Here is a 12,194-nt window from a genome sequence, read left to right on the forward strand (position 1 = left end):
TATAAATCAACCTAATTTAGGCGTCTATTTTAGGTCTATATATCAACCTATTTTAGATCTAAAAATCAACCTATTTTAGACGTCTATTTCTGGTCTATAAATCAACCTATTTTAGATCTATTTTAAACGTCTACTTTAGGTCTATAAATCAACCTAAGGGTCTATAAATCAACCTAATTTAGGCGTCTATTTTAGGTCTATATATCAACCTATTTTAGACGTCTATTTCTGGTCTATTTTGGATCTATAAATAAACCTATTTTAAACGTCTACTTTAGGTCTATAAATCAACCTAAGGGTCTATAAATCAACCTAATTTAGGCGTCTATTTTAGGTCTATATATCAACCTATTTTAGATCTAAAAATCAACCTATTTTAGACGTCTATTTCTGGTCTATAAATCAACCTATTTTAGATCTATAAATAAACCTATTTTAAACGTCTACGTTAGGTCTATAAATCAACCTAAGGGTCTATAAATCAACCAAATCTAGGCGTCTATTTTAGGTCTATATATCAACCTATTTTAGATCTAAAAAATAAACCTATTTTAGACGTCTATTTCTGGTCTATAAATCAACCTATTTTAGATCTATTTTAAACGTCTACTTTAGGTCTATAAATCAACCTAAGGGTCTATAAATCAACCTAATTTAGGAGTCTATTTTAGGTCTATATATCAACCTATTTTAGATCTAAAAATCAACCTATTTTAGACGTCTATTTCTGGTCTATAAATCGTTTATTTTAGGTCTATATATCAACCTATTTTAGATCTAAAAATCAACCTATTTTAGACGTCTATTTCTGGTCTATTTGAGATCTATAATTAAACCTATTTTAAACGTCTACTTTAGGTCTATAAATCAACCTAAGAGTCTATAAATCAACCTAATTTAGGCGTCTATTTTAAGTCTATATATCAACCTATTTTAGATCGAAAAATCAACCTATTTTAGACGTCTATTTCTGGTCTATAAATCAACCTATTTTAGATCTATAAATAAACCTATTTTAAACGTCTACGTTAGGTCTATAAATCAACCTAAGGGTCTATAAATCAACCTAATCTAGGCATCTATTTTAGGTCTATATATCAACCTATTTTAGATCTAAAAAATCAACCTATTTTAGACGTCTATTTCTGGTCTATAAATCAACCTATTTTAGATCTATAAATAAACCTATTTTAAACGTCTACTTTAGGTCTATAAATCAACCTAAGAGTCTATAAATCAACCTAATTTAGGTGTCTATTTTAGGTCTATATATCAACCTATTTTAGATCTAAAAATCAACCTATTTTAGACGTCTATTTCTGGTCTATAAATCAACCTATTTTAGATCTATTTTAAACGTCTACTTTAGGTCTATAAATCAACCTAAGGGTCTATAAATCAACCTAATTTAGGAGTCTATTTTAGGTCTATATATCAACCTATTTTAGATCTAAAAATCAACCTATTTTAGACGTCTATTTCTGGTCTATAAATCGTCTATTTTAGGTCTATATATCAACCTATTTTAGATCTAAAAATCAACCTATTTTAGACGTCTATTTCTGGTCTATTTGAGATCTATAATTAAACCTATTTTAAACGTCTACTTTAGGTCTATAAATCAACCTAAGAGTCTATAAATCAACCTAATTTAGGCGTCTATTTTAAGTCTATATATCAAGCTATTTTAGATCGAAAAATCAACCTATTTTAGACGTCTATTTCTGGTCTATAAATCAACCTATTTTAGATCTATAAATAAACCTATTTTAAACGTCTACGTTAGGTCTATAAATCAACCTAAGGGTCTATAAATCAACCTAATCTAGGCGTCTATTTTAGGTCTATATATCAACCTATTTTAGATCTAAAAAATCAACCTATTTTAGACGTCTATTTCTGGTCTATAAATCAACCTATTTTAGATCTATAAATAAACCTATTTTAAACGTCTACTTTAGGTCTATAAATCAACCTAAGAGTCTATAAATCAACCTAATTTAGGTGTCTATTTTAGGTCTATATATCAACCTATTTTAGATCTAAAAATCAACCTATTTTAGACGTCTATTTCTGGTCTATAAATCAACCTATTTTAGATCTATTTTAAACGTCTACTTTAGGTCTATAAATAAACCTAAGGGTCTATAAATCAACCTAATTTAGGAGTCTATTTTAGGTCTATATATCAACCTATTTTAGATCTAAAAATCAACCTATTTTAGACGTCTATTTCTGGTCTATAAATCGTCTATTTTAGGTCTATATATCAACCTATTTTAGATCTAAAAATAAACCTATTTTAAACGTCTACTTTAGGTCTATAAATCAACCTAAGGGTCTATAAATCAACCTAATTTAGGCGTCTATTTTAGGTCTATATATCAACCTATTTTAGATCTATTTTAAACGTCTACTTTAGGTCTATAAATCAACCTAAGGGTCTATAAATCAACCTAATTTAGGCGTCTATTTTAGGTCTATATATCAACCTATTTTAGATCTAAAAATCAACCTATTTTAGACGTCTATTTCTGGTCTATAAATCAACCTATTTTAGATCTATTTTAAACGTCTACTTTAGGTCTATAAATCAACCTAAGGGTCTATAAATCAACCTAATTTAGGCGTCTATTTTAGGTCTATATATCAACCTATTTTAGATCTAAAAATCAACCTATTTTAGACGTCTATTTCTGGTCTATTTTAGATCTATAAATAAACCTATTTTAAACGTCTACTTTAGGTCTATAAATCAACCTAATTTAGGCGTCTATTTTAGGTCTATATATCAACCTATTTTAGATCTAAAAATCAACCTATTTTAGACGTCTATTTCTGGTCTATAAATCAAGCTATTTTAGATCTATTTTAAACGTCTACTTTAGGTCTATAAATCAACCTAAGGGTCTATAAATCAACCTAATTTAGGCGTCTATTTTAGGTCTATATATCAACCTATTTTAGATCTAAAAATCAACCTATTTTAGACGTCTATTTCTGGTCTATTTTAGATCTATAAATAAACCTATTTTAAACGTCTACTTTAGGTCTATAAATCAACCTAAGGGTCTATAAATCAACCTAATTTAGGCGTCTATTTTAGGTCTATATATCAACCTATTTTAGATCTAAAAATCAACCTATTTTAGACGTCTATTTCTGGTCTATAAATCAACCTATTTTAGATCTATAAATAAACCTATTTTAAACGTCTACGTTAGGTCTATAAATCAACCTAAGGGTCTATAAATCAACCTAATCTAGGCGTCTATTTTAGTTCTATATATCAACCTATTTTAGATCTAAAAAATCAACCTATTTTAGACGTTTATTTCTGGTCTATAAATCGTCTATTTTAGGTCTATATATCAACCTATTTTAGATCTAAAAATCAACCTATTTTAGACGTCTATTTCTGGTCTATTTGAGATCTATAATTAAACCTATTTTAAACGTCTACTTTAGGTCTATAAATCAACCTAAGGGTCTATAAATCAACCTAATTTAGGCGTCTATTTTAGGTCTATATATCAACCTATTTTAGATCTAAAAATCGACCTATTTTAGACGTCTATTTCTGGTCTATAAATCAACCTATTTTAGATCTATAAATGAACCTATTTTAAACGTCTACGTTAGGTCTATAAATCAACCTAAGGGTCTATAAATCAACCTAATCTAGGCGTCTATTTTAGGTCTATATATCAACCTATTTTAGATCTAAAAAATCAACCTATTTTAGACGTCTATTTCTGGTCTATAAATCAACCTATTTTAGATCTATAAATAAACCTATTTTGAACGTCTACTTTAGGTCTATAAATCAACCTAAGGGTCTATAAATCAACCTAATTTAGGTGTCTATTTTAGGTCTATATATCAACCTATTTTAGATCTAAAAATCAACCTATTTTAGACGTCTATTTCTGGTCTATAAATCGTCTATTTTAGGTCTATATATCAACCTATTTTAGATCTAAAAATCAACCTATTTTAGACGTCTATTTCTGGTCTATTTTAGATCTATAATTAAACCTATTTTAAACGTCTACTTTAGGTCTATAAATCAACCTAAGGGTCTATAAATCAACCTAATTTAGGCGTCTATTTTAGGTCTATATATCAACCTATTTTAGATCTAAAAATCAACCTATTTTAGACGTCTATTTCTGGTCTATAAATCAACCTATTTTAGATCTATTTTAAACGTCTACTTTAGGTCTATAAATCAACCTAAGGGTCTATAAATCAACCTAATTTAGGCGTCTATTTTAGGTCTATATAATCAACCTATTTTAGATCTAAAAATCAACCTATTTTAGACGTCTATTTCTGGTCTATTTTAGATCTATAAATAAACCTATTTTAAACGTCTACTTTAGGTCTATAAATCAACCTAAGGGTCTATAAATCAGCCTAATTTAGGCGTCTATTTTAGGTTTATATATCAACCTGTTTTAGATCTAAAAATCAACCTATTTTAGACGTCTATTTCTGGTCTATAAATCAACCTATTTTAGATCTATAAATAAACCTATTTTAAACGTCTACGTTAGGTCTATAAATCAACCTAAGGGTCTATAAATCAACCTAATCTAGGCGTCTATTTTAGGTCTATATATCAACCTATTTTAGATCTAAAAAAATCAACCTATTTTAGACGTCTATTTCTGGTCTATAAATCAACCTATTTTAGATCTATAAATAAACCAATTTTAAACGTCTACTTTAGGTCTATAAATCAACCTAAGAGTCTATAAATCAACCTAATTTAGGTGTCTATTTTAGGTCTATATATCAACCTATTTTAGATCTATTTTAAACGTCTACTTTAGGTCTATAAATCAACCTAAGGGTCTATAAATCAACCTAATTTAGGAGTCTATTTTAGGTCTATATATCAACCTATTTTAGATCTAAAAATCAACCTATTTTAGACGTCTATTTCTGGTCTATTTTAGATCTATAAATAAACCTATTTTAAACGTCTACTTTAGGTCTATAAATCAACCTAAGGGTCTATAAATCAGCCTAATTTAGGCGTCTATTTTAGGTTTATATATCAACCTGTTTTAGATCTAAAAATCAACCTATTTTAGACGTCTATTTCTGGTCTATAAATCAACCTATTTTAGATCTATAAATAAACCTATTTTAAACGTCTACGTTAGGTCTATAAATCAACCTAAGGGTCTATAAATCAACCTAATCTAGGCGTCTATTTTAGGTCTATATATCAACCTATTTTAGATCTAAAAAAATCAACCTATTTTAGACGTCTATTTCTGGTCTATAAATCAACCTATTTTAGATCTATAAATAAACCAATTTTAAACGTCTACTTTAGGTCTATAAATCAACCTAAGAGTCTATAAATCAACCTAATTTAGGTGTCTATTTTAGGTCTATATATCAACCTATTTTAGATCTATTTTAAACGTCTACTTTAGGTCTATAAATCAACCTAAGGGTCTATAAATCAACCTAATTTAGGAGTCTATTTTAGGTCTATATATCAACCTATTTTAGATCTAAAAATCAACCTATTTTAGACGTCTATTTCTGGTCTATAAATCGTCTATTTTAGGTCTATATATCAACCTATTTTAGATCTAAAAATCAACCTATTTTAGACGTCTATTTCTGGTCTATTTTAGATCTATAATTAAACCTATTTTAAACGTCTACTTTAGGTCTATAAATCAACCTAAGGGTCTATAAATCAACCTAATTTAGGCGTCTATTTTAGGTCTATATATCAACCTATTTTAGATCTAAAAATCAACCTATTTTAGACGTCTATTTCTGGTCTATAAATCAACCTATTTTAGATCTATTTTAAACGTCTACTTTAGGTCTATAAATCAACCTAAGGGTCTATAAATCAACCTAATTTAGGCGTCTATTTTAGGTCTATATATCAACCTAATTTAGATCTAAAAATCAACCTATTTTAGACGTCTATTTCTGGTCTTTAAATCGTCTATTTTAGGTCTATATATCAACCTATTTTAGATCTAAAAATAAACCTATTTTAAACGTCTACTTTAGGTCTATAAATCAACCTAAGGGTCTATAAATCAACCTAATTTAGGCGTCTATTTTAGGTCTATATATCAACCTATTTTAGATCTAAAAATCAACCTATTTTAGACGTCTATTTCTGGTCTATAAATCGTTTATTTTAGGTCTATATATACACCTATTTTAGATCTAAAAATCAACCTTTTAGACGTCTATTTCTGGTCTATTTGAGATCTAGAATTAAACCTATTTTAAACGTCTACTTTAGGTCTATAAATCAACCTAAGAGTCTATAAATCAACCTAATTTAGGCGTCTATTTTAAGTCTATATATCAACCTATTTTAGATCGAAAAATCAACCTATTTTAGACGTCTATTTCTGGTCTATAAATCAACCTATTTTAGATCTATAAATAAACCTATTTTAAACATCTACGTTAGGTCTATAAATCAACCTAAGGGTCTATAAATCAACCTAATCTAGGCGTCTATTTTAGGTCTATATATCAACCTATTTTAGATCTAAAAAATCAACCTATTTTAGACGTCTATTTCTGGTCTATAAATCAACCTATTTTAGATCTATAAATAAACCTATTTTAAACGTCTACTTTAGGTCTATAAATCAACCTAAGAGTCTATAAATCAACCTAATTTAGGTGTCTATTTTAGGTCTATATATCAACCTATTTTAGATCTAAAAATCAACCTATTTTAGACGTCTATTTTTTGTTTAAAAAGTAACCTTTTTTAGACGTCTATTTCTGGTCTATAAATCAACCTATTTTAGATCTATTTTAAACGTCTACTGTAGGTCTATAAATCAACCTAAGGGTCTATAAATCAACCTAATTTAGGCGTCTATTTTAGGTCTATATATCAACCTATTTTAGATCTAAAAATCAACCTATTTTAGACGTCTATTTCTGGTCTATTTTAGATCTATAAATAAACCTATTTTAAACGTCTACTTTAGGTCTATAAATCAACCTAAGAGTCTATAAATCAACCTAATTTAGGTGTCTATTTTAGGTCTATATATCAACCTATTTTAGATCTAAAAATCAACCTATTTTAGACGTCTATTTCTGGTCTATAAATCAACCTATTTTAGATCTATAAATAAACCTATTTTAAACGTCTACGTTAGGTCTATAAATCAACCTAAGGGTCTATAAATCAACCTAATCTAGGCGTCTATTTTAGGTCTATATATCAACCTATTTTAGATCTAAAAAATCAACCTATTTTAGACGTTTATTTCTGGTCTATAAATCGTCTATTTTAGGTCTATATATCAACCTAATTTAGATCTAAAAATCGACCTATTTTAGACGTCTATTTCTGGTCTATAAATCGTCTATTTTAGGTCTATATATCAACCTATTTTAGATCTAAAAATAAACCTATTTTAAACGTCTACTTTAGGTCTATAAATCAACCTAAGGGTCTATAAATCAACCTAATTTAGGCGTCTATTTTAGGTCTATATATCAACCTATTTTAGATCTAAAAATCAACCTATTTTAGACGTCTATTTCTGGTCTATAAATCGTTTATTTTAGGTCTATATATCAACCTATTTTAGATCTAAAAATCAACCTATTTTAGACGTCTATTTCTGGTCTATTTGAGCTCTATAATTAAACCTATTTTAAACATCTACTTTAGGTCTATAAATCAACCTAAGAGTCTATAAATCAACCTAATTTAGGCGTCTATTTTAAGTCTATATATCAACCTATTTTAGATCGAAAAATCAACCTATTTTAGACGTCTATTTCTGGTCTATAAATCAACCTATTTTAGATCTATAAATAAACCTATTTTAAACGTCTACGTTAGGTCTATATATCAACCTAAGGGTCTATAAATCAACCTAATCTAGGCGTCTATTTTAGGTCTATATATCAACCTATTTTAGATCTAAAAAATCAACCTATTTTAGACGTCTATTTCTGGTCTATAAATCAACCTATTTTAGATCTATAAATAAACCTATTTTAAACGTCTACCTTAGGTCTATAAATCAACCTAAGAGTCTATAAATCAACCTAATTTAGGTGTCTATTTTAGGTCTATATATCAACCTATTTTAGATCTAAAAATCAACCTATTTTAGACGTCTATTTCTGGTCTATAAATCAACCTATTTTAGATCTATTTTAAACGTCTACTTTAGGTCTATAAATCAACCTAAGGGTCTATAAATCAACCTAATTTAGGAGTCTATTTTAGGTCTATATATCAACCTATTTTAGATCTAAAAATCAACCTATTTTAGACGTCTATTTCTGGTCTATAAATCGTCTATTTTAGGTCTATATATCAACCTATTTTAGATCTAAAAATCAACCTATTTTAGACGTCTATTTCTGGTCTATTTTAGATCTATAATTAAACCTATTTTAAACGTCTACTTTAGGTCTATAAATCAACCTAAGGGTCTATAAATCAACCTAATTTAGGTGTCTATTTTAGGTCTATATATCAACCTATTTTAGATCTAAAAATCAACCTATTTTAGACGTCTACTTCTGGTCTATTTTAGATCTATAAATAAACCCATTTTAAACGTCTACTTTAGGTCTATAAATCAACCTAAGGGTCTATAAATCAACCTAATTTAGGCGTCTATTTTAGGTCTATATATCAACCTATTTTAGATCAAAAAATCAACCTATTTTAGACGTCTATTTCTGGTCTATAAATCAACCTATTTTAGATCTATTTTAAACGTCTACTGTAGGTCTATAAATCAACCTAAGGGTCTATAAATCAACCTAATTTAGGCGTCTATTTTAGGTCTATATATCAACCTTTTTTAGATCTAAAAATCAACCTATTTTAGACGTCTATTTCTGGTCTATTTTAGATCTATAAATAAACCTATTTTAAACGTCTACTTTAGGTCTATAAATCAACCTAAGGGTCTATAAATCAACCTAATTTAGGCGTCTATTTTAGGTCTATATATCAACCTAATTTAGATCTAAAAATCAACCTATTTTAGACGTCTATTTCTGGTCTATAAATCGTCTATTTTAGGTCTATATATCAACCTATTTTAGATCTAAAAATAAACCTATTTTAAACGTCTACTTTAGGTCTATAAATCAACCTAAGGGTCTATAAATAAACCTAATTTAGGCGTCTATTTTAGGTCTATATATCAACCTATTTTAGATCTAAAAATCAACCTATTTTAGACGTCTATTTCTGGTCTATAAATCGTTTATTTTAGGTCTATATATCAACCTATTTTAGATCTAAAAATCAACCTATTTTAGACGTCTATTTCTGGTCTATTTGAGATCTATAATTAAACCTATTTTAAAGGTCTACTTTAGGTCTATAAATCAACCTAAGAGTCTATAAATCAACCTAATTTAGGCGTCTATTTTAAGTCTATATATCAACCTATTTTAGATCGAAAAATCAACCTATTTTAGACGTCTATTTCTGGTCTATAAATCAACCTATTTTAGATCTATAAATAAACCTATTTTAAACGTCTATGTTAGGTCTATAAATCAACCTAAGGGTCTATAAATCAACCTAATCTAGGCGTCTATTTTAGGTCTATATATCAACCAATTTTAGATCTAAAAAATCAACCTATTTTAGACGTCTATTTCTGGTCTATAAATCAACCTATTTTAGATCTATAAATAAACCAATTTTAAACGTCTACTTTAGGTCTATAAATCAACCTAAGAGTCTATAAATCAACCTAATTTAGGTGTCTATTTTAGGTCTATATATCAACCTATTTTAGATCTATTTTAAACGTCTACTTTAGGTCTATAAATCAACCTAAGGGTCTATAAATCAACCTAATTTAGGAGTCTATTTTAGGTCTATATATCAACCTATTTTAGATCTAAAAATCAACCTATTTTAGACGTCTATTTCTGGTCTATAAATCGTCTATTTTAGGTCTATATATCAACCTATTTTAGATCTAAAAATCAACCTATTTTAGACGTCTATTTCTGGTCTATTTTAGATCTATAAATAAACCTATTTTAAACGTCTACTTTAGGTCTATAAATCAACCTAAGGGTCTATAAATCAACCTAATTTAGGCGTCTATTTTAGGTCTATATATCAACCTATTTTAGATCTAAAAATCAACCTATTTTAGACGTCTATTTCTGGTCTATAAATAAACCTATTTTAGATCTATAAATAAACCTATTTTAAACGTCTACGTTAGGTCTATAAATCAACCTAAGGGTCTATAAATCAACCTAATCTAGGCGTCTATTTTAGGTCTATATATCAACCTATTTTAGATCTAAAAAATCAACCTATTTTAGACGTCTATTTCTGGTCTATAAATCAACCTATTTTAGATCTATAAATAAACCTATTTTGAACGTCTACTTTAGGTCTATAAATCAACCTAAGGGTCTATAAATCAACCTAATTTAGGTGTCTATTTTAGGTCTATATATCAACCTATTTTAGATCTAAAAATCAATCTATTCTAGACGTCTATTTCTGGTTTAAAAATTGACCTATTTTAGACGTCTATTTTTGGTTTAAAAATCAACCTATTTTAGACGTCTATTTTCGGTTTAAAAATCAACCTATTTTAGACGTCTATTTTTGGTTTAAAAATCAACCTATTTTAGACGTCTATTTTTTGTTTAAAAATCAACCTTTTTTAGACGTCTATTTCTGGTCTATGAATCAACCTATTTTAGATCTATTTTAAACGTCTACTGTAGGTCTATAAATCAACCTAAGGGTCTATAAATCAACCTAATTTAGGCGTCTATTTTAGGTCTATATATCAACCTATTTTAGATCTAAAAATCAACCTATTTTAGACGTCTATTTCTGGTCTATTTTAGATCTATAAATAAACCTATTTTAAACGTCTACTTTAGGTCTATAAATCAACCTAAGGGTCTATAAATCAACCTAATTTAGGCGTCTATTTTAGGTCTATATATCAACCTAATTTAGATCTAAAAATCAACCTATTTTAGACGTCTATTTCTGGTCTATAAATCGTCTATTTTAGGTCTATATATCAACCTATTTTAGATCTAAAAATAAACCTATTTTAAACGTCTACTTTAGGTCTATAAATCAACCTAAGGGTCTATAAATCAACCTAATTTAGGCGTCTATTTTAGGTCTATATATCAACCTATTTTAGATCTAAAAATCAACCTATTTTAGACGTCTATTTCTGGTCTATAAATCGTTTATTTTAGGTCTATATATACACCTATTTTAGATCTAAAAATCAACCTATTTTAGACGTCTATTTCTGGTCTATTTGAGATCTATAATTAAACCTATTTTAAACGTCTACTTTAGGTCTATAAATCAACCTAAGAGTCTATAAATCAACCTAATTTAGGCGTCTATTTTAAGTCTATATATCAACCTATTTTAGATCGAAAAATCAACCCATTTTAGACGTCTATTTCTGGTCTATAAATCAACCTATTTTAGATCTATAAATAAACCTATTTTAAACGTCTACGTTAGGTCTATAAATCAACCTAAGGGTCTATAAATCAACCTAATCTAGGCGTCTATTTTAGGTCTATATATCAACCTATTTTAGATCTAAAAAATCAACCTATTTTAGACGTCTATTTCTGGTCTATAAATCAACCTATTTTAGATCTATAAATAAACCTATTTTAAACGTCTACTTTAGGTCTATAAATCAACCTAAGGGTCTATAAATCAACCTAATTTAGGCGTCTATTTTAGGTCTATATATCAACCTATTTTAGATCTAAAAATCAACCTATTTTAGACGTCTATTTCTGGTCTATAAATCAACCTATTTTAGATCTATTTTAAACGTCTACTTTAGGTCTATAAATCAACCTAAGGGTCTATAAATCAACCTAATTTAGGAGTCTATTTTAGGTCTATATATCAACCTATTTTAGATCTAAAAATCAACCTATTTTAGGCGTCTATTTCTGGTCTATAAATCGTCTATTTTAGGTCTATATATCAACCTATTTTAGATCTAAAAATCAACCTATTTTAGACGTCTATTTCTGGTCTATTTTAGATCTATAATTAAACCTATTTTAAACGTCTACTTTAGGTCTATAAATCAACCTAAGGGTCTATAAATCAACCTAATTTAGGCGTCTATTTTAGGTCTATATATCAACCTATT

This window comes from Syngnathus typhle, unplaced genomic scaffold (genome assembly GCF_033458585.1).
Source record: "Syngnathus typhle isolate RoL2023-S1 ecotype Sweden unplaced genomic scaffold, RoL_Styp_1.0 HiC_scaffold_75, whole genome shotgun sequence".
In the NCBI taxonomy this organism is placed as follows: domain Eukaryota; kingdom Metazoa; phylum Chordata; class Actinopteri; order Syngnathiformes; family Syngnathidae; genus Syngnathus; species Syngnathus typhle.